The sequence below is a fragment of the Pristiophorus japonicus genome, chromosome 15 (assembly GCF_044704955.1).
Source record: "Pristiophorus japonicus isolate sPriJap1 chromosome 15, sPriJap1.hap1, whole genome shotgun sequence".
NCBI classification, from domain to species: Eukaryota; Metazoa; Chordata; class Chondrichthyes; family Pristiophoridae; genus Pristiophorus; species Pristiophorus japonicus.
Window position 1 is genome coordinate 3,210,968 of NC_091991.1, and position 23,549 is coordinate 3,234,516.

A 23,549-nucleotide genomic window follows, 5' to 3' on the forward strand; every position below is an offset into this window, starting at 1 on the left:
ACTTGTATTTATATAGCGCCTTTAACACCCCAACACGCTTCACAGGAGTGTTTTAAGACAAAACAAATAAATTTGGCACCGAACTACATAAGAAATTACGGCAGATGACTGAAAGCTTGGTCAAAGAGGTAGGTTTTAAGGAGCACCTTGAAGGAGGAAAGAGAGGTAGAGCAGCGGAGAGGTTTAGGGAGGGAGTTCCAGAGCTTGGGGCTCAGGCAACAGAAGGCACGGCCACCAATGGTGGAGCGATTATAATCAAGGATGCTCAAGAGGGCAGAATTAGAGGAGCGCAGACATCTCGGGAGATGGTGGGGCTGGAAGAGATTACAGAGATAGGGAGGGGAGAGACCATGGAGGGATTTGTAAACCAGGTTGAGAATTTTGAAATCAAGGTCGAAGATACTTTGCACGCTCACTTTTGGGAACTCTCAATTTGATAATATTAGCTGAAGCTGCTTTATATGAAAAATGGGGCGGTGCCTATATTTTCAATAATTAACAACCCACTAACAAAATCATTCTTTTATAAATTACACATTTCATTAGCAGGTCAATAGTTGGAGAGAAAATAAATCCTGCTTAGTGCTAGAGAAATTTTGGGCCCCAAGATGCAAGTGCTCAGGATTAAACAATGGCTTTACATCAGAATATGTAGACTCGGGGCTAACTGAGTGAAAGCAGTAACCAAGAGAAATAAAAGAACGAGCATCTTGACAGTACATCATAGAATCTTACAGCACAGGAGGAGGCCATTCGGCCCAGCGTGCCTTTGCTGGCTCTTTGAAAGAGTGATCCGATTAGTCCCACTCTCCCTGTTCTGTCCCCGTAGTCCAGGCAAGTATTTACCCAATTTCCCTTTTGGAGGTGACTATTGAAGCTGTTTCCACTGCCCTTTCAGGCAGTGCATTCCAGATATGGTTCAGGGTTGGTTGGGTGCACAGAACCTGATCACAGATACCATGGAAAACAAACCTGTTCCGCATGACCGGTGGTATTCCACTAACTGGTGATCGCAATACATTAAAAAGTATGACAAGGTCTTATCACTCTCGATTCCGAAATGGTACAGAATATTTCCATATGGGATGAGATGCAGAATTTATCTATTTCACATCAGACTGAACTAGATCTCAGCTGATTAAAAATAAAGATAGCAATGCTACAATGCAATCTTCTGTGTCTCTTCCTTGCTCTGTCTTTGTCTGTCTGTCTCTCTCTCTCTCTCATCACCTTTCTGCCTCAAGTGTTAGACATATGAAGCAGAAATTTTAATTTCTAAGTAATTAGAATTGAATTTTTCTAGCTTAAGAAAACACAGTGACAACTTGTTGGCTTCAAAATTCACTGATTTCAATTTTTTAATGATTTACAATACTGAGTTATGTCTGCTTGTGGTGGTCCAATTCTTCCCCACCCTCTCACCCCACTCTACCTGAACAGACACTTGGCCTCGACTCCCTGTATGCAATACCATGAGAGATCGAGACATATTCATCAAACACAGATTAGTTAAATATACAGGTCCAATTGGAAGGTTTAGGCATACTTTGCACTAAATTTCTTGTACATGATTTCCAGTCAGCTACATTTTGTGTGGTACAATGCTTGTGCGCATTTAGCATCATTAATGCACCAGGAATGCGTACACCAAGAAAAAATCCTTTAAATTTTCACAACGGCCCTTTAAGAGCTGCTGACTCTCAGGATAGCCCACCCATGGATTAAACAGGTTCTTGTGCATGGCCAATGTGAGTAGAAAGTGCATTAAAATGGTTGACCTTACAAAATGATGCAAGGTCAACTCACCAGCTCCTGGTATCTGTTTTTCCTGCTTCAGTGCACTCACTTTGACAAACTGATCCAAGGGAACAAAACCTTCCACACAGGACAACAACTGACACAAATACAACATTCTATGATAGTCTTATTATACATCTATATACAAAATACACTTTCCAATTCAATTGAATACACATACTATACATACAAATACTCTATATACACAATACATTTTATACTATTTTGTATTCATTCAACTTATTGATAAATCTCTGCAATTAAATTTCAAATTATTCATTTCAATTTCTGTATAATTTCCATCTACTATTTAGTCTCATATTATTTACTTTTAATGAATATTCCCTTTATTCCCCCAAAACCTAAAATATGCCACATAATCTGTTATATTATGGAAGTATATTTCAGGTCTTTTGCAGAATAAGAGGAAGGTCCATTATATTTATTTTTTAAAAAGAATAAATAGTAGACAGAAATTACACACAAACCGAAATGAGCAATTTAAAATGGTTATTAAATCCATCTGTCCTCATGAGGTCCGACTCCAGCTTCCATTGAGCAACACAACAGACCCACTGTATATATAAACTACAAAATTCACATTGCTTCATTTGCTAGTAACCAGTGATCTTAAAAGAAGTTTCAGGTAAGACACGGAGTGACTGATCACAGCTGTACTGGAGCTGGAGGCAGTATGGAGCGGAGGTCAGGACCGGCGGGCAGCAGGGGAGCGACGAGGTCGCGGCCTGGGGGCCCCAGGGGTGGCGCAGTGTGTACCAGGGGTGGCGCAGTGTGTACCAGGGGTGGCGCAGTGTGTACCAGTGGCAAAGTCGGGGCCCGGGGAAGGTGCAGCACGGGCCAGCAGCGAGGCCATGAGGCCCACTTTGCATCCTATGAATCCCAGGGACAGTAGGAATGTGTGTGTGTACTCGGCCCATGCAGAGGAGCTTGGTCTTGGTTAAGGGTTTCAGTAGTAGATGAGCCGAGGCAGTGGTGGAATCAGGCGATGTTACAGGTGGAAGTAGTCTTATTGCTGGTACGGATATGTGGTCAGAAGCTCAGCTCAGGGTCAAATATGACACCAAGGTTGCAATCTAGGCCTGGACCTCCAGACAACTTCACTTTGAACACCATGTCAACTACAAGCTGCCATCCAGGTCACCGAATGGTAGTGAGGTGGAGGAGATTCCAAGCATGAGGGATCCTCTGCCTGGTCCCACCCTCAATGCCATGGCAACCCTTTGAGGCTTGGAGATCCTATCGGCTACAAACACACGTCAGGATTTGGTGATACAACATATCGAAGTCTTTGAGAGCCAGCATTAAGTGGTTTGCTGTATTGATGCTATAATGGATGGCTTTTGATTCATGCCCACAATTTCTGACAAACCAACATTCCAAAGTCAACCAGCAACGCAGAGGCAATGGGCGGAAGCCAAGTATTTCTGCAGCTAAAGGAGGGTTGAAACTGTACAATACGTCACCACGGGCTAATCTCTTGTATCAGTAACAGTGACTGAAGAAAGACATTGAAAAACAGCAGATTTCCCATTTGACTCCTCAGCTGGTTTAAGGTGCTTGACAAGTTAGCGGATCTGAAAAGGAGAAAAAAAAACAAATTAAAAATGTGTGAATATAATACATTCAGCAAACATCCACTGAATAGTTGAGCCACAACACCCAGGAGAGCACCAGGGTTGTTCCCGAGGTTGCGCTCAGTTAGTCTATCTCAGAGCAATATCACTAAAACTGGTCTCAGTGCCCTGGATTATAGCGAGGATAACAACCTGTATTGAAATAGCACCTTTAACATAGTAAAACGTCCCAAGGCACCTCACGGGCGTATTAGAAGACAACAAATTTGACAGCCACAGAAATTAGGGCAGGTAACCAGATGCTTGGTCAAAGAGGTAGGTTTTAAGGAGAAGAGGGGTAGAGAGGCAGAGAGGTTTAAGGAGGGAGTTTCAAAGCTTAGGGCCCAGGCAACAGAAGACACAGCCACCGATGGTTGAGTGATTGAGGGATTCTCAAGAGGGCAGAATTAGAGGAGCACAGATATCTCTTGGGGGGGGGGGGCGGGGGGAGGGGAAGGCTGAAGAAGATTAGATAGGGAGAGGCGAGGCGAGGCGAGGGAGGGGTTTGAAAATAAGGATGAAAATTTTGAAATCGAGGCGTTGTATGACCGGGAACCATTGCAGGTCAGCAAGCACAGGGGTGAAGGTTACAAGGACACCCTCAAAGCCTCCCTGATAAAGTGCGACATCCCCACCGACACCTGGGAGTCCCTGGCCATAGACCGCCCTAAGTGGGGGAAGTGCATCCGGGAGGGCGCTGAGCTTCTCGAGTCTCGTTGCCGAGAGCATGCAGAAATCAAGCGCAGGCAGCGGAAGGAACGTACGGCAAACCAGGCTCCCCACCCACCCTTTCCCTCAACGACTATCTGTCCCACCTGTGACAGAGACTGTGGTTCTCGTATTGGACTGTACAGTCATCTAAGGACTCATGCTAAGAGTGGAAGCAAGTCTTCCTCGATCCCGAGTGGTTGCCTATGATGATGGGTGAGCAGGACTTGGAGAGAGGTAGGACATGGGGAAGCAGAGTTTACGTAGGGTAGAATGTGGGAGGCCAGTCAGGAGTGTGTTGGAATCAGCCACACACAAGCTGTCCAGTGACCCTTGCTGGAAGTTCACACATTGGACAGGGTAAGGCGAGGACAGGTCAAGAACTCTCCAACGCTCACTGGTGTTCCAACTGAGTGAGGTACTGGATGGCAAACAACACCCATTTCAGCCAAACTCAGGCACGAGAAAAATGGCTCGAAAATTGCGGCCTCTCCGGGTGCGTATGATGTGTGCACGCACCCGGCAAGGCCTCGCTAATGCCAGTTGTCGGGACACAATGCGCATGAGCCGAGAACCAGCATTTGCGATGACAGAGCGTACACATCCCCGGGAGGACATTCGCGGGACAGAGATTTGGGCTAATTATCTGTCCATTAAGGCAAGTTTATTTTTAACCCTATCAGAACATATTTTTAAAAATTTCAACAAACAATTTTTTCTAAAACGTGTAATTAAATTCAATTTCAATTCATTTTAAATATGTGAGGTGTTTTTAATTTATTGTGTTGTGTGGGGGTTTTGAGGGGTATTCTCAATGATAGTAATGGGAGCTCGTACAAACGGCACACACCATCAATGAGAATATTGCGCTGTGATTGGTGGCCCAGGCCCACATGTTGTGCTTACCCTCCTGGGATGCGTGGGCCTCTGCGCTCGGCTGTGCAGCTAGACCTCGGACCGGAAGTATACATTCCTCAGGGACCACCAGGTACTTAGCGATAAAAAGATTCCACTCGGAGGCATCTGCCCGCAGGAAGCCTCTGGATTTTTGGGCCAATATCTTCAAGAGTGTGGAAGACAGGGGGAGCCCTGGAGGGAAATGGACCAGATTTTGAGCGCTATACGATAGGACTGATTTTATGAATGTGTGGGTATGCTGCATTTTGGAAGATTGGCATTTGTCGGTCTGGACCTTGGTGCCCTATCTGACCCAGAGAGGAGCTTCCAACCCCATATCCGTTCCAACACCAGGTGTAAGATTTCGGAATCTCTGGGCTTACATTTGACAGCGAGACGATTGTTTCCAAACAATTAGAAGAGTTTATTAAAAAGACACACACATGCACATTACCAACAGTTGTCAGTTATGTTACAACAGAGCTACAATGAGGTCATAATAACAAGTGATATACGTTATGTCCCTTCTGCTGGCTAGTTTGGGCACATGGCTTGCTGTTTTAGCTTTTTTTAAATTTCAAAATATATACTTTATTCATATAAAAATTTTCACGATACATTGGAAAGCAGTTCAGTACACTTGGATGCAATCAGCAATTCCATACACTACATTTGGATGCTGACGGCAGTTCCGTTCAATACATTTGCTTGCTTTACATTTCAGGGTACAATTCAGTGCAATCCAGGATACATCGTAATACAGTCATCAAATTACATTACATGTGGCACTATACGGTACACAGAACGGGTGAGGGTACAGTTACATTTCTTTACAACATACATTACTAAACAGTTGCAGAACTTGCATTATCCATGGCACTGCATAGGTGTTTTCAAATCATGGTGCTCTATGTATACAAAGGTTTACAGCCCGAGGGGAGCTTTATACGGATTCCATCTCCTGGGTTTATCGAGGCGGAAGGACCTTAAACTGTGGCCCTTCCCCACCGTGCCTTTGCGGCGACTGCACCAATTTTTAGTGCGTCCCTCAGCACGTAATCCTGGATCTTGGATTGCGCCAGTCTGCAACACGCAGACGTGGATATCTCCTTGCTCTGGAAGACCAGCAAGTTTCGGGAAGACCAAAGAGCGTCTTTGACCGAGTTGATGGCCCTCCAGCAGCAGGTGATGTCTGTCTCGGTGTGTGTCCCTGGGAACAGCCCGTAGAGCACAGAGTCCTGTGTTACGGAGCTGCTTGGGATGAATCTCGACAGCAACCACTGCATCTCTTTCCAGACCTGCCTTGCAAAGGGGCAGTCCCGAAGGAGATGGACGACAGTCTCGTCCGCACCACAGCCAACTCAGGAGCAGAGTGCCGTGTCTCTGAAACCCCGGCTGTGCACGAAGGATCTGACGGGTAGGGCCCTTATCACTGCCAACCAAGCTACATCTTGGTGCTTGTGAGAAAGAAAGTTCTGGCGATGAGACATTCTGCTAAACGAGTTCGACAGTCTGCTCGGGGAACCGTCCGACAGGATCCACCATCTCCTCCTTCCGTAGGGCGTCCACAACCTTGCGAGCCGACCACTGCTTTATGGCCTTGTGGTCAATTGTTTTTCTTGAAAAACTTTTCCACGAAGGACAGGTGCTGAGGCATGGTCCATCCTTCGCAACACCGGGGACAGATAGAATCCCAACACGTACTGACACTTGGTGTTTGTGTACGAAGGGTCTATGCACAGCTTGATGCAACCGCACACAAAGGTGGCCATCAGGATGGTGGGCATCAGGATGAGGGCCACGTTCGGAACGTCCTTTTCCCCCTTGTCCAGAGATTTGTACATCGTGTCTCTGCAGACACAGTCCATTTTCGATCTCCAGACGAAGTGAAAGACGGCTCGGTTGACTACCACGGCACAGGAGCGGGGTATGGGCCAGACCTGTGCCACGTACAACAGCGAGAGCACCTCACTCCTGATGACCAGGTTCTTTCCTGCAATGGAGAGTGCAGCTTCCACCATCCCAGTTTATGTTTCGCTTTAGCGATACGCTTCCAGTTTTTGACGCACGCCCCGTCCACTCCGAACCATATTCCCAAAACCTTCAGGTAATCTGACTTCATGGTGAAGGGAATAAAGAATCAGTTGGACCGGCTTCTAAAGAATATGGCCTCGCTTTTGCTGCGATTTACCTTCGCCCCAGAGACCAGTTCAAACTGATCATAGATTGTGAGCAATCCGCGGACCGACTCCGGATCCGAGCAAAAGACGACGACGTCATCAGTGTACAGGGAGGTCTTGACCTGAGCACCTCCGCTGCCTGGGATCGTCACCCCCCTAATGCCTGCATCCTCCCTGATGGACTCGGCAAAGGGCTCGATACAACACTCAAACAAGACAGAGGAGAGAGGACAGCCTTGCCTGACTCCAGACCTGATCAGAAAGCTTTTAGTTTCTCACCCGTTGATTAGAACTGTGCTACTGATGTCTGTGTAGAGCAGTTGGATCCAATTGCGGATGCCCTCCCCAAAACCCATCTTGGAGAGCACGTCAATCAGGTACGTGTGTGATATCCTGTCAAAGGCCTTCTCCTGGTCTAAGCTGATTAAGCAGGTGGCCACCCTCCGGTCCCGCACGTAGGCGATCGTATTTCTGAGTAGCGCGAGGCTATCAGAGATCTTCCTGCCGGGGACAGCGCAGGTCTGGTCCGGGTGGATCACCAGCTCCAGAGCAGACTTGACCTTGTTTGCTATGACCTTCGACAGGATCTTGTAGTCCACATTGAGCAGTGAAATGGGCCGCCAGTTTTTGATTTCCTCCCGCTCCCCCATCTGCTTGTAGATGAGGGTGATGATGCTTTTCCTCATTGATTCTGACATACTGCCGGCCAGAAGCATACCCCCGTACACTTCCAGCAGGTCTGGGCCCATCCAGTCCCACTGGTCTTCAGGGATGTCTCGTGCCATGCGTCCAAGAGAGAGAACAACCTGTGTGGCTTGAGTTTTTAAATCCCTCAAGTCTATTGTCCCTCTGCAAGCCTCATGATTGGATCTTGGCTCACGAGCAGCTCCTTATTGGCTCTCCTCACACATGTGGCTGTCTGGTCTGGCTCAGCCATCTCTGATTAGTTTAAATGGCTTTCCAATACACACAACCCATGCAGCAGCTCTGGAGGCTTTCATTTTGTTTCTTACAAAACTTAGCCCCTGCTGGCAATCTGTGGGCTCCTATTTTATCTCAACACAAACAGGCCTTTCCGTTAATCTACATTTTTAACATTTATACATACACAATCAATTTTAATTATTAACACTTTTATTCTTACACAGGACAGCCTATTTCCAGCTCTAACATCGCCCGACTCCGCTCATCCGCTGCTGAAACCCACATTCATGCCTTGGTTACCTCCAGACTGGACTATTCCAACACTCCCTTGGCCAGCTTCCATCTTCCATCCTCCACAAACCGGAGCTCATCCAAAGCTTGGCTGCCGTGTCCTCACTGGCACCAAGTCCCGTTTGCCCATCACCCCTGTGATTGCTGATGTACATTGGCTCCCGGCCTGGCAATGCCTCAATTTTAAAATTCTCATCCCGGTTTACAAATCCCTCATGGCCTCAGCCTTTTCTATCTCTAATTTCCTCCAGTCTGTGGAAAGTATTTTATCTAAGCTGATACCATACGGTATTTGTGTGCCTTTTGATTAAAATGGAGTCCTGGCCCTTCCAGAACTTTCTGCATTTTAGCAGTCAGCTTGCATAAACAGCTAAACCTGCTGTTAGATGGCTGATGGCCATCAGACAGCTAGGAGACAAGTCATGCTGAGACAAGTAACCCCCCCATGGTGCTCTCCTATTGTCTACACTACAGGAGTTCCATGTCACCCCACCCTTATCTTCTAGCCATTATCTCTTTCCGAGACCTCATCCATTTGATGCAAACAGATAAACTGACCAGGAAATTGGAACAATCCTGACACAATACAAGATAGGTGATAGCCCATTACCTATGACTCATGGAGTAATGGCCGTTTGGCTTTCTGATAACCCTGACAAAAGGAAATATCTGGATACCATGTCAGGACCAGGATATAGTAATTAACTCTTTATCTGTATTCACTGACTGTGAGACAGAGCAATACACAGGGAGAGGCCAGAACTTTGGTTTTACTGTATAAATATCTTGTTAAACTGAACCATTTCGGAGGTGTTCACTTAGCCCTTGACTGAGTGTGACCTACCCCTTGCGAGCAAGTAAATTAAAGAAACTTCTACCGGAGCTGTAAGTGTCGGAGTCATTCTTTTCGGAGGTCGAGATTTCGACAGTTATAACTTGGAGGTTCCACCGAGATGCATACTCTCTGTCCTGTGAGTAAAACGGATGCGGGCAAAGTGCCTCTCCAGTGAAAGGCTTCAGTGGCCAAACAAGGTGAGCCTTTTGCTCACAAGAGGTTTCTTCACTGTTGAATCGCATATGTAATCTGTTGTCCACAGCGGAGGTACTGCATCTACAAGACTCGGCATTTAAAAGTTAAAGGTATTTTTTTATAACCATTTCTTTCTCAGCTCGCCAGCAGAAGAGAACAGGTTCTGGAAAAAATCTCGAGACAGCCCGGGGAAGGTTTCAGTAGGTAAGGGAGCGCTAGTCGATCGAAAAGGGTTCCAGGTTCTTATGTGATAAGATTTTTATTGTTTTTAATTCGGAAGGGGTTCTTATGTGATAAGACTATAAAAAAAAAAGAGCGCAATCGATCAAAGAGTTTGGGTACGGAACCTTAAGTTTTATCAGTTTTTTTATTAGGATAAGTTAAGGACTCGGTCTGTAGTGGCGTACAACGCAGACTGAGAATTTGTTTAGAGGTTATGATTTGTGTACTCACGGGAATATTGTTTGTTGTCCTTGTATTACTGTTGTGTGCAATACCTTTGTGAGTCATTGCCATTAGAGAAACGGGAAGAGTCACTAGGGAAAGTTGTGATTCGGAAAAAAAAACACAAGGATTGATTAAGAAAAGAAACAGTAACTGATTGATCAACTACGATTGGTTCGTGCCAACATATCTCACACACCCAGACTGAGCCCGAATTAAGAGCCTTTTCAGGCCACGTAACGGCCAGGAGAAGTGGGCGTAGAGAACTCGGTTGGCCGAAAGGATTGTGAGATCAGAAACTGTGGAAAATCTTAATCATCCAGAATGGGTGCCGGAGCAAGTTAAAACACCACAAAAGGCACACCAGCCTATGTCATGCTCCAGAATTGTGGTCAGTCTTCAATTGACCAAAGAAACAAAAACGGTAAAGTGGACTAAGGGTGAAAACAGGCCATTTCCACCCGATGGTTCATTTAATTTAGAGAGAACAACTTGTCTCGAGGAGTGTCGTATAAACAGAGATCCAGGTAGAAAAAAAAAGGAAAGTAATAGAAAAGGCCTGGGTTCCGATTCTTCAAGCCCATGTAAAATTAACAGAGGAAGTAAATCAAATGTAAAAAAAAAAGAGAACCTGATAGTGACTTATGAAAAAAAAATGAAGCTAGTAAAAGAAAAAGCTTTATTGAATGGAGAGAGACTTGTGAATGTCTTGTCTTTGAATGAGAGTGCGTGAATGTCTTGTCTTTGAATGAGAGTGCTTCTGTCTTTTTTCCTTGTGTCTGGAAACCTGTTTGGAAAGGTTGTGGAGCTGCCTGTTTGTTTTAGCTCCACCCACTTTTTCAAACAAAGTGAAGTTTTTTTTTAACCCTTCATAGTGTTGTCCTGTATATGGGAAGTTTAAGACATTTTAAGTTAGAAGCGCAGGTGTGGATTTATTCGGATGAGAAGTTACGGAGCTAGGAAATGCACAAAGGATAGGTTTGTTGAGACATGGTCCCGGTGGTTAAAAGTTGTAATGACTTTTTTTTTTAAAAAAGCCTTTGTGGGTCTCTCGAGGTGCAGGCTGGGGGAGTATACTTTCATTGTCCTTGGTGTAAAATCTTGGTACAAAAGTTTCTAGCTCAGTAAGAGGATTTTTTTTAGATAAAGAATGGCAGTACAATATTTGAATTGGGATTTTGAGATATTTCAGGTGATCTCCTTGATCAACATTTTGGGTGTATTGGAAAAATCTTGGGTTTGGAAGCCTTTTAATAAAGTTATAAAACAAGTACTTTACATTCTGTGATCTGTGAATCACTATAAGCATAAATGAGAAGTCCGTGTAACACACAGATTCGTCCAGTTCAGAAGCCCACACAAATGGAGGTGTGTCCATGACCTACGAGCTGTGAATGAATCTACTATATTCTCACAATGCTTAAAGGATGTGGAATGAAGTATCCTGGAATGCTTTCCAGAGTCTTAAGCAGTCCCTCACTTCAGCACCAGCCTTGGGAATTACCAGATTACACTAAGCTATTCAACTTATTTGTGCATCACAAGTCGGGTTTTGCACAATCTGTTTTGACTCAGATACATGGGGACAGGCAGCGACCGGTAGCGTATTTCAGTACCCAACTAGACCCAGTGGCACGCGGACTACCAGGATGTCTTCCTTCGTTGGCAGCAGCTTATTATGCTATGCAACAGGCTCAGACAATAACTCTAAATCAGACCATTTTGTATATCCCACACTCTGTCGAGATTTTACTTACTAAATGTGCCACCCAACACCTAACCTCCGCAAGAACCACTAAATACGAGGTCGAACTGTTATCAAATCCGAACCTTATCAAAAGATGTACTACCTTAAATCCAGCCACTCTACTCCCCGCGGAAGACGACGGCGAACCCCATTCATGTGAAATGGTAACCGAATTAGTGACTAAACCACGTATCAATCTAACAGATGTACCAATGTGTAACCCTGATCTGGTGTACTATGTTGACGGATCAGCCCTACGAAATGATAGGGGCCAACCGAGAGCAGCTTATGCAATTGTAACTCAGTTTAATGTTGTCGAAATAGCCTCTCTTCCATACTCCTTTTCAGCCTAACAAGCCGAATTGTTTGCGTTAACTCGAGCCTGTATTCTGGCTGAAGGACACACAGTTAATATCTACACTGACTCCAGGTATGCTTTTGGGGTATCACATGACTATGGACAAATTTGGAAGATTCGCGAGTACCTGACTTCTTCAGGAACCCCTATCAAAAATGCAGAACAAGTGGAAAATCTCCTGCGAGCCATTCAATGCCCTTTGAAACTTGCCATTATCAAATGCCAAGCACATACAGGCCAGTCGAATGAGGTGGCACTTGGGAATGCCAGAGCTGATAATGCAGCTAAGTCAGCAGCTCTGTCAAAAGGGGGGATGCAGGTGTCATTGTTCCCACTAAGGAAAAATAATTGCTCAGACCCGCCACCCACTATTAATGATGTGCTGGCCTTTCAGACACAGGCCAGTACGGAGGAGGTGGTGACCTGGACGAAGGATCAATGTTATAAAAATCCAGAAGGAATATGGGTTCACCATGACGGCCGCGTGGTGGCCCCTAGATCCTTACTTCCATGGATTGCCCGATGTGTTCATACATTCACACATGCTGGCAAAGGGGGATTGGCAGATTATATTTTGGCAACTTGGTATGCACCAGGTATTTCGGCAATTGCAAAACAAATCTGTGAAAATTGTGTTACCTGTCAGACAATGAATCCGGGTAAGACGGAAAAAGTAGAATCTGCCTCCCACCCAAATCCAGTCGGGCCTTTTGTACATTTACAAATGGATTTTATTGAATTACCTATGTGTATGGGATTCAAGTATGTATTAGTTATTGTAGATGTGTTCTCTAGATGGATTGAAGCCTTTCCATGTAAAAAGGCCGATGCCACTACTGTTGCTAAATGTTTGTTAAAAGAAATTGTACCGCGCTTCGGAATCCCTGCTAAGCTTTCTAGTGATAACGGATCACATTTCACGGGAACGGTTATAAGAGAAATGTGTAAAGCTTTACAGATTAATCAACGTTTTCATTGCAGTTATCATCCACAATCAGCTGGACTTGTTGAAAGATATAATGGAATGCTTAAAAATAAGCTGACAAAATTATGCAATGACACTGGACTGAAATGGACAGAACTGCTGCCCTTAGCTTTGATGGTAATGCGATCTGCAACCAACAGAACAACAGGCCTGTCACCGCATGAGATAGTTATGGGACGTCCCCAACGACTACCTTTTACAGCACCATTTACTGCAAAACAAATGGACATCCACAAAATGGAGGAAAATATGTTGAATTATTGTATTGCACTAACCAAATATATTTCCAGCTTTCATTCACAGGTAAAGGAAGCCGAAGTCAAGCCAGCGGAAGGGAAGTGTCATAACCTGGAGCCAGGGGAATTCGTTTACATCAAGATTTTTAAAAGAAAAAGCAGTCTACAGCCAAGATTCGAAGGACCATACCAGGTCTTGCTGGCGACCAATACTGCAATCAAGGTAAAGGAAAGACCAACATGGATCCACGCATCCCATTGCAAACGGGCACCCGACCAGGAGGAAGGGACGAAGGAATCAGAGGAACAGAAAAAGGAAGACTGAATAAGGAACTGTATGGACTATGGGGACTGATGGTGCTGGGCTTGACAGGGTTTTACTTCACATTATTGATTACACCAGGGGTACAGACCCGCCACCGAAGGGAATTGCACGTAAACGTATTTATGGCACTGAGTCATAGGTATGCTTAAGAAAGAAACTTGTCGAGTTGTTGGATATGTTCCCATGTACCTGTCCACTCCAGGGGGGGGTATTCCCCTGAAATCTGTCCCCTTTAACGAATCAGAAATGGTAGAATGGTTGACAGTGCAAAACAGGACAAAACTAACTAAGGGGCCAGAAACGAAGGAGCAAACAGAATGGAGGTCGGCAGGGTATAAACTTACAGCCTTCCAGGGATGGTACCAGCCCAATTATAATAATAACCATCAGCCTCCCTTCCTAAGCATTACTCCCAGAATAAGAAATCCTGAAGGTATAATATGCCTAGTGAGTAATGAGACTAAAGGACCAGAAATGGGACGCAGCAAGTGTTCCCAAATGATTAAATGGCAAGCCACAACTAATCCCACTGAGAGAAAGATAGCCAACGGTTGCTAACAGTCCATAACAAAGCCCCAGGTGAAGGGTGGGAAGGTGAGACCACTCGAGTAGGGATAGTGCGAAAGGACCAGGAGCTGACGCCCTATAATTGCACCTACTTTATTTGTGGCCATAAAGCCTACCCATGGTTACCAGCCAACTGGACAGGGTCCTGTTACTTAGGATATGTGGTACCCCTTATCAGATCAGTAAGGACTCTAAGGGAGGCCTATGGAAGCCACAGATTTAAACGGGATTTGACGTGGCTAAACGGAATATTCAAGGTAATGGTGCCACCCTATGGAATAGCATCGACCGAATGGCAGTTACGGGAACTGGCTAACTTAGTAGAATCAGTAGCCAACGCAACTTCCCAAGCCTTTGAAGGGATAAATGACGAAATGGTAGCTATTCGAACAGTGGCTCTCCAAAATCGTATGGCCTTAGATTATCTCCTAGCCAAGGAGGGAGGAACATGCGCATTAATAGGTGAAGAATGCTGTACGTATATCCCAGATAAATCAGAAGATATCGGCAGTCTAGCTGAAAAAAAAAAATCAGGAAAAAGGTAATAGAGTATAAATAGACAGTTGGCCAGGACGGTATCACCTTGTGGGGTTGGGCATTAGGATGGTTGGGAGCCCTGGGGAAATCTGTGGTACAGGGTTTGATCATATTCCTGCTGATAGTCTTTGCCCTGTATCTATTATTTGTCATCATTAAGTGTTGCTGTGCCAGGATGGGAGAAACTATGTTACCTACCGAGACCACGGCTAGAGTTATGGTAGCAACAACTGCTGAAGGCTCTTGTGTGGAAATGGAAATGGAGAGGCTGTATAAGATCAGAATGGATTGAGTTGTCCTTGTGAAGGACAAAATGGGGGAATGTGGAAAGTATTTTTATCTAAGCTGATACCATACGGTATTTGTGTGCCTTTTGATTAAAATGGAGTCCTGGCCCTTCCAGAACTTTCTGCATTTTAGCAGTCAGCTTGCATAAACAGCTAAACCTGCTGTTAGATGGCTGATGGCCATCAGACAGCTAGGAGACAAGTCATGCTGAGACAAGTAACCCCCCCCCATGGTGCTCTCCTATTGTCTACACTACAGGAGTTCCATGTCACCCCACCCTTATCTTCTAGCCATTATCTCTTTCCGAGACCTCATCCATTTGATGCAAACAGATAAACTGACCAGGAAATTGGAACAATCCTGACACAATACAAGACAGGTGATAGCCCATTACCTATGACTCATGGAGTAATGGCCGTTTGGCTTTCTGATAACCCTGACAAAAGGAAATATCTGGATACCATGTCAGGACCAGGATATAGTAATTAACTCTTTATCTGTATTCACTGACTGTGAGACAGAGCAATACACAGGGAGAGGCCAGAACTTTGGTTTTACTGTATAAATATCTTGTTAAACTGAACCATTTCGGAGGTGTTCACTTAGCCCTTGACTGAGTGTGACCTACCCCTTGCGAGCAAGTAAATTAAAGAAACTTCTACCGGAGCTGTAAGTGTCGGAGTCATTCTTTTTGGAGGTCGAGATTTCGACAAGTCCTACAACTCTCAGATCTCTGCACACCTACAATTCGGGTCTCTTGGCACATACCCGCTTTTAATCACTCCATTAATGGCGGCCGTGCTTTCAGCTGCCTAGGCCCGAAGCTCTAGAATTCCCTCCTTAAACCTCTACCCTCCTTTAAGACGCTCCTTAAAACTACCTCTTTGACTAAGCTTTTGGTCATCTGTCCCAATATCTCAAGTGGCTCGGTGTCAAATTTTATTGCATATTGCTCCTGTGAAGCGGCACTATAGAAATACAAGCTGTTGCACAGTTGTCAACTCACCCGTCATTAGTACAGCCTAATTAGCACAGTGCATTCAATACTACACTGCTTTCTCAAGCATGAGAATTGAAGTGAAGTCAATAGCAATGCTCAAATAAAACAAACTTAAGGTGTTATGCAAATTGGAAACCTCCAGTAAACTCTGCCAGATGGGAAGTAAACTTCTCATTGTGCCAAGCTTACAACTAATCTTCTCCACTTTCTATTTGCACGGGGTTAAGTCAGGCCAAGTGGCAATAAGCCACCTGGTTGATGACCAGAAGCATGTGGCGCCAGTAGATTACGAGGAAGTCATGCTGGGGTTTATTATTTATAAATTGGTGCTATTGGGAGTTAGTTCCCGTTTTACAATTGTGATCAGTTTTCAACATATAGGCTCCAACGCTCTGGACCTTTATCACTGTCTACTTGGACTTCAGCTACAATCAGGAATGATTAATTCCACCCTGTCTGCAGCATTAAAGGCAGAATTCCCACAAGTAACCTTGCCCTCAGACTATGGAAGTCAATTTTCCCAACCATTGCCCTCCAAGAACACCCATTCACTGCTGCACAAGTCAGGAAAAGGCCATTATACATATTGCCCCAGGATAGCCAGGGCATTTGTAGAGGGGCTACTGGGGAGAAAAGCGAGCTGGGCTTGCATCTGCAATAACCACAGGCCCAGTGCACCCGTGCTAATAATGCACGAAGCGGACGTTGTGCACCTGGGCAGGACGGGAACCATTGTCCTAGGGGGAGTGTTTGCTAGTGCTGTTTGGGAGGAGTTAAAGTAATATGGCAGGGGGATGGGAACCTATGCAGGGAGACAGAGGGCAATAAAATGGAGACAGAAGCAAAAGATAGAAAGGAGGATAATAAAAGTAGAGGGCAAAGAAACCCAAGGCAAAAAACAAAAAGGACCAATTTACAGCAGAATTCTAAAGGGTCCAAGTGTGTTAAAAAGACAAGCCTGAAGGCTCTGTGCCTCAATGCGAGGAGTATTCATAGAAACATAGAAAACATAGAAAATAGGTGCAGGAGCAGGCCATTCAGCCCTTCTAGCCTGCACCGCCATTCAATGAGTTCATGGCTGAACATGAAACTTCAGTACCCCCTTCCTGCTTTCTCGCCATAACCCTTGATCCCCCGAGTAGTAAGGACTTCATCTAACTCCCTTTTGAATATATTTAGTGAATTGGCCTCAACTACTTTCTGTGGTAGAGAATTCCACAGGTTCACCACTCTCTGGGTGAAGAAGTTTCTCCTCATCTCGGTCCTAAATGGCTTACCCCTTATCCTCAGACTGTGACGGAATAAGGTGGACGAATTAACTGCGCAGATAGCAGTTAACGGATACGATGTGATTGGCATCATGGAGACATGGCTCCAGGGTGACCAAGGCTGGGAACTCAACATCCAGGGGTATTCAACATTTAGGAAGGATAGACAGAAAGGAAAAGGGGGCGGGGTGGCGTTGCTGGTTAAAGAGGAAATTAATGCAATTGTAAGGAAGGACATTAGCTTAGATGATGTGGAATCGGTTTGGGTGGAGCTATGGAATACCAAAGGGCAGAAAACGCTAGTGGGAGTTGTGTACAGGCCACCAAATAGTAGTAGTGAGGTTGGGGACAGCATCAGAGAAATAAGGGATGTGTGCAATAAAGCTACAGCAGTAATCATGGGCAACTTTAATCTATATATTGATTGGGCTAACCTAACTGGTAGAAATGCAGTGGAGGAGGATTTCCTGGAGTGTATCAGGGATGGTTTTCTAGACCAATATGTCGAGGAACCAACCATAGAACTGGCCATCCTAGACTGGGTGATGTGTAATGAGAAGGGGCTAATTGGCAATCTTGTTGTGTGAGGCCCCTTGGGGAAGAGTGACCATAATATGGTAGAATTCTTTATTAAGAATTAAGAATTCTTTATTAAGATGGACAAAGTTAATTCGGAAACGAGGGTCCTGAATTTAAGGAAAGGTAACTTTGATGGTATGAGGCGCGAATTGGCTAGATTGGACTGGCAAATGATACTTAAAGGGTTCACGGTGGATAGGCAATGGCAAACCTTTAAAGATCATATGGACAAACTTCAACAATTGTACATCCCTGTCTGGAGTAAAAATGAAACTGGGAAGGTGGCTCAACCGTGGCTAACAAGGGAAATTAAGGATAGTGTTAAATCCAAGGAAGAGGCATACAAATTAGCCAGAAAAAGCAGCAAACCAGAGGACTGGGAGAAATTTAGAATTCAGCAGAGGAGGACAAAGGGTTTAATTAAGAGGGAGGAAAATAGAGCATGAGAGGAAGCTTGCCGGAAACACAAAAAATGACTGCAAAAGCTTCTATAGATATGTGAAGAGAAAAAAGTTTAGTAAAGACAAACGTAGGGCCCTTGCAGGCGGATTCGGGTGAATTTATAATGGGGAACAAATAAATGGCAGACTAATTGAACAACTACTTTGATTCTGTCTTTACAAAGGAAGACACAAATAACCTTCCAGATGTACGAGGTCTAGTGAGAAGGAGGAACTGAAGGATATCCTTATTAGGCGGGAAATTGTGTTAGGGAAATTGACGGGATTGAAGGCCGATAAGTCCCCAGGGCCTGATAGTCTACATCCCAGAGTACTTAACAAGTGGCCCTAGAAATAGTGGATGCATTGGTGATAATTTTCCAACAGTCTATCGACTCTGGATCAGTTCCTATGGACTGGAGAGTTGCAAATGTAACACCACTTTTAAAAAAAAGGAGGGAGAGAGAAAACGGGTAATTATAGATCGGTTAGCCTGACATCAGTGGTGGGGAAAATGTTGGAAGCAATCATTAAGGATGAAATAGCAGCGCATTTGGAAAGCAGTGATAGGATTGGTCCAAGTCAGCATGGATTTATGAAGGGGAAATCATGCTTGGCAAATCTTCTGGAATTTTTTTGAGGATGTAACCAGTAGAGTGGACAAGGGAGAACCAGTGGACATGGTGTATTTGGACTTTCAAAAGGCTTTTTACAAGGTCCCACACAAGAGATTGGTGTGCAAAATCAAAGCACATGTTATTGGGGGTAATGCACTGACGTGGATAGAGAGCTGGTTGGCAGACAGGAAGCAGAGAGTCGGGATAAACTGGTCCTCATCAGAATGGCAGGCAGTGACTAGTGGAGTGCCGCAGGGCTTAGTGCTGGGACCCCAGCTCTTTATTCCATCATCTAAATCATTAATATATATTGTAGAGTGTAATATCTCCAAGTTTGCAGATGACACTAAACTGGGTGGCGGTGTGAGCTGTGAGGAGGACGCTAAGAGGCTGCAGGGTGATTTGGACAGGTTAGGCAAGTGGGCAAATACATGGCAGATGCAGTATAATGTGGATAAATGTGAGGTTATCCACTTTGGGGGCAAAAGCACGAAGGCAGATTATCTGAATCCGGCAGATTAGGAAAAGGGGAGGTGCAGCGAGACCTGGGTGTCATGGTTCATCAGACATTGAAGGTTGGCATGCAGGTACAGCAGGCGGTGAAGGCGGCAAATGGTATGTTGGCCTTCATAGCAAGGGGATTTGAGTACAGGAGCAGGGAAGTCTTACTGTAGTTGTACAGGGCCTTGGTGAGGCCTCACCTGGAGTATTGCATTTAGTTTTGATCTCCTAATCTGAGGGAGGATGTTCTTGCTATTGAGGGAATGCAGCGAAGGTTCACCAGACTGATTCCAGGGATGGCTGGACTGATATGAGGAGAGACTGGATCAACTGGGCCTTTATACACTGGAGTTTAGAAGGATGAGAGGGGATCTCATAGAAACATAAGATTCTGACTGGACTGGATTGGACTGGACAGGTTAGATGCGGGAAGAATGTTTCCAATGTTGGGGAAGTCCAGAACCAGGGGACACAGTCTTAGGATAAGGGCAGGCTATTTAGGACTGAGATGAGGAGAAACTTCTTCACTCAGAATTGTTAACCTGTGGAATTCCCTGCCGCAGAGAGTTGTTGATGCTAGTTCATTGGATATATTCAAGAGGGAGTTAGATTATGACCCTTGCGGCTAAAGGGATCAAGGGGTATGGAGAGAAAGCAGGAAAGGGATACTGAAGGAATGATCAGCCATGATCTTATTAAATGGTCGTGCAGGCTCGAAGGGCCGGATGGCCTACTCCTGATTTTGTTTTTATGTTTCCCAGTCTTTTTCTGGGAGGTGGAGCACTTGGACACAAGGATGTCCCAAACATCTGGCATGAGACCTGCGCCAGAGCTTAAGAAACAGGAGCAGGCCTCATGGCCCCTTGAGCCTGCTCTGCCTTTCAATATCATGGCTGAACTTTTAAATCAACTTTCTCGCCATTTCCCTTGAAAAAGAAAGAAAGACTTGTATTTATATAGCACCTTTCATGACCATTGGACGTTTCAAAGCGCTTTACAGCCAATGGAGTACTTTTGGAGTTAGTCACTGTTGTAATGTGGGAAACGCGGCGCACAGCAAGCTCCCACACACAATGTGATAATGACCAGACAATCTGAGCATCCACAGTTGTCTAGGACAAAGAATTCCGAAGATTCACAACGCTCAGTAAAGAAATTTCTTCTCTGCTCAGTCCTAAATGGCAGACGACTTATCTTGCGACTGACTCCCACTAGTTCTGGACTTTTCAGCCAGAGGAAACAGCCTCTCACCATCTACCCTGTCAAGCCCGCTAAGAAATGTTATAAGTTTCACTGACCAAGAACACTCTGGTCTTGGGGGAGGTTTTGCAATAGGTTGAAGAGAAAGACAGACAGACTTGCATTTATATAGCGCCTTTCACGACCACTGGACATCTCAAAGCACTTTACAGCCAATGAAGTACTTTTGAGTGTAGTCACTGTTGTAATGTAGGAAACATGGCAGCCAATTGTCACACAAGCAAGGTCCCACAAACATCAATGTGATAATGACCAGATAACCTGTTTTTTTGTTATGTTGATTGAGGGATAAATATTGGCCAGGACACCGGGGATAACTCCCCTGCTCTTCTTCGAAATAGTGCCTTGGGATCTTTTACGTACACTTGAGAGAGCAGACGTGGCCTCGGTTTAACATCGCATCCGAAAGACATCACCTCCGACAGTGCCGCATTGGAGTATTAGCCTAGCACTTTTGAGCTCAAATCCCAGGAGCAGGACTTGAACCCACAACTTTCTGACTTAGAGGCGAATGTGCTACTCACTGAGCCACAGCTGGCACAAAAGGAGCCCACAATGAGAGTCCTCACTGCAAGGTAAGCTAAAGGCTGCTGCTCTCCAGAATGGACTATGCCTGTCCTGGACAGGCATAGTCCAACACCAAGGCAGGGAAGGTGGGAGGAAAATCAGTCCTTGTAGAAAATGTGCAGCTCTGACCCAGGATTTTTTATATTCAAGCAGACAACACAATTAGTCAAAACACAAAAGTATCACTTGTTTTGTGGTTACACATTATTATAGCACTACACTTCAGGAAAGTTGTAAAGGCCTTAGAAAGGATATAGAGACGACGTACCAGGATGTTACTATGGATGAAGGACTACTTACCAGGAGAGGTCGGAAAGGTTAGGAATGTTCTCCTTGGAACCTCAAGGTTTCCAAGGTGATTGGAGAACTATTCCCTTGGGTGTGAGTGGGTCAATAGCCAGAGTTCAGAGAGAGAGAGAGAGAGAGAGAGAGAGAGAGAGAGAGAGAGAGAAGTTTTTTTCACTCAGAGGGATCTGCAGGTCCATAGATCCCTGAAAGTAGGCCAGGTAGATAAAGGTGGTTCAGAAGGCATACTGAATGCTTGCCTTTATTAGTGGAGGCATAGAATACAAGAGCAGGGGGTTATGCTTGAACTGTATGGAACACTGGCTAGACCACAGCTGGAGTACTGCGTGCAGTTCTGGTCACCACATTACAGGAAGGAAGTGATTTCACTGGAGAGGGTACAGAGGTGATTTACAAGGATTTTGCCAGGAGTGGAGAATCTTAGCTATGGGGACAGATTGGATAGGCTGAATTTGTTTTCCTTGGAATAGAGGAAGCGGAGGGGAGACATGATTGAGGTGTATAAAATTATGAGGAGCCTAGATAGAGTGGATAGAAAGCAGAGGGGTCAACAACCAGGGGGCATAGATTTAAAGTAATTGGTAGAAGGTTTAGAGGAGATTTGAAGGGAATCTTCTTCACCCAGAGGGTGGTGGGGGTCTGGAACTCACGGCCTGAAAGGGTGGTAGAGGCAGAAACCCTCACCACATTTAAAAAGTACTTGGATGTGCAGGTTACGGACCAAGAACGGGAAAGTGGGATTCGGCTGGATAGCTTCTTGTTGGTGGGCTCCTTCCGTGCTGCAAACTTCTATGATTCTAGGATGGAATGCTCTACCTGAAAAGGTAGAAGTCGATTCCTTAAATCATTTTAAAAGAGAATTGGACAGGTAATTGAGGATGAGAACTTACAGGGTTACAGACAAAAAGTGGGGGTGAGACTGAGCATGACTGCTCTTTCAAAAAGCCAGCACAGGCACGATGGGCCAAATGGCCTCCTTCTGTGCTGTTAATTTCTATGATTCGAACACTTAGTTGGATACATTCAGGACTATAGTCAACAAAGATAACAGGGAAATGGCTGCATTACTGACTGTCGAGTTAAAGAATGAATCTCAATTTTTGGCACAGAGGATTTCCCCTCGGCAATGCTCAGAAGTGACGTCAGAAGAGTTTAAATGCGAAAAGATTGAAAAGGACATATTCAATCGACTGCAATAATGCTCTTCCAGAGGGGTGTTTAATTATTTAGGAGCCTTCTATTAGACCGATCAATACAATTAAACAATCACCCGGGCCCATTGACCAAGTAGGAGCTTAGTTGCAGTCTGATTATTTGTGTGGCACTAAGCTCTTGTGATAACTTAATTCCTCATCGCTGATCACATTTACTGATTATGGATGATGGTAATGATAGCAGTTCACAACTCTCGCTTTAAAACCTAGAATAAATCATGAGATTTTGGATCATGACCTCCATAATTTTCTGTTATTTCATATTTCTAGCTTTTAGTTTTATTTATAACTACAGGTCATTGTTCATTTTCCCCAACCTTTATGCCAATGTCAACTATAGTATCATGGAAATTACAGCACAGGAGGCGGTTCTGTCCCGTGGACCTGGGCTGGTCACTGCCCACTGGAGGCACAAGATCTTAAGGACAGAAAATGGAAAAAAAAAAGAGTGGATTTTCTTCACTCATTTTTTCATCAATGTATCACAAACCCAAGATCCATGCAAGATGTTTTAGGTGTGGACCCTTCATCAAGGCCAGAGGGATCAAGGACGGTGAAGACAGGAGGAAGGACCAGATTTGTAAGGGGAAACCTCCCGGCCCAAAGACAATCGAGCATGGAGGTGAAAAGTGAGAGAGAAGCTCGACATCATGTCAAGCTCAAAATTCATCAAGGTGGGGTGTAAGAGTCAAAGCGAGGCCCTAGCTGAGGATAGATCATTTGGACTCAGTCAGGGGAAGATCAGAGGGGACAATGAAAATTTGGCACAGGTAGAGAGTGGAAGGATAGATGCGGAGAGGCTGTTAGATGTTGAGAGGCAGTTTCATAGAAAATAGGTGCAGGAGTAGG

General features: G+C 44.9%; 1 protein-coding gene across 3 annotated transcripts in view; it reads right to left on the bottom strand.

Annotated features, from left to right (window-relative positions):
* The window catches only part of LOC139281370 (coiled-coil domain-containing glutamate-rich protein 1), a 119,067-nt gene that overhangs the window by 25,059 nt on the left and 70,459 nt on the right, over positions 1 to 23,549 (bottom strand). For 2 of the 3 annotated variants that reach the window (XR_011596866.1, XR_011596864.1), the window contains exon 3: positions 2,330 to 3,392. The exons of the other annotated variant lie outside the window; for it this stretch is intronic. The gene's annotated coding sequence lies outside the window, so the exon portion shown is untranslated. Of the gene's footprint in view, positions 1 to 2,329; positions 3,393 to 23,549 lie in introns of those variants that run through there. 3 annotated transcript variants of the gene reach the window in all.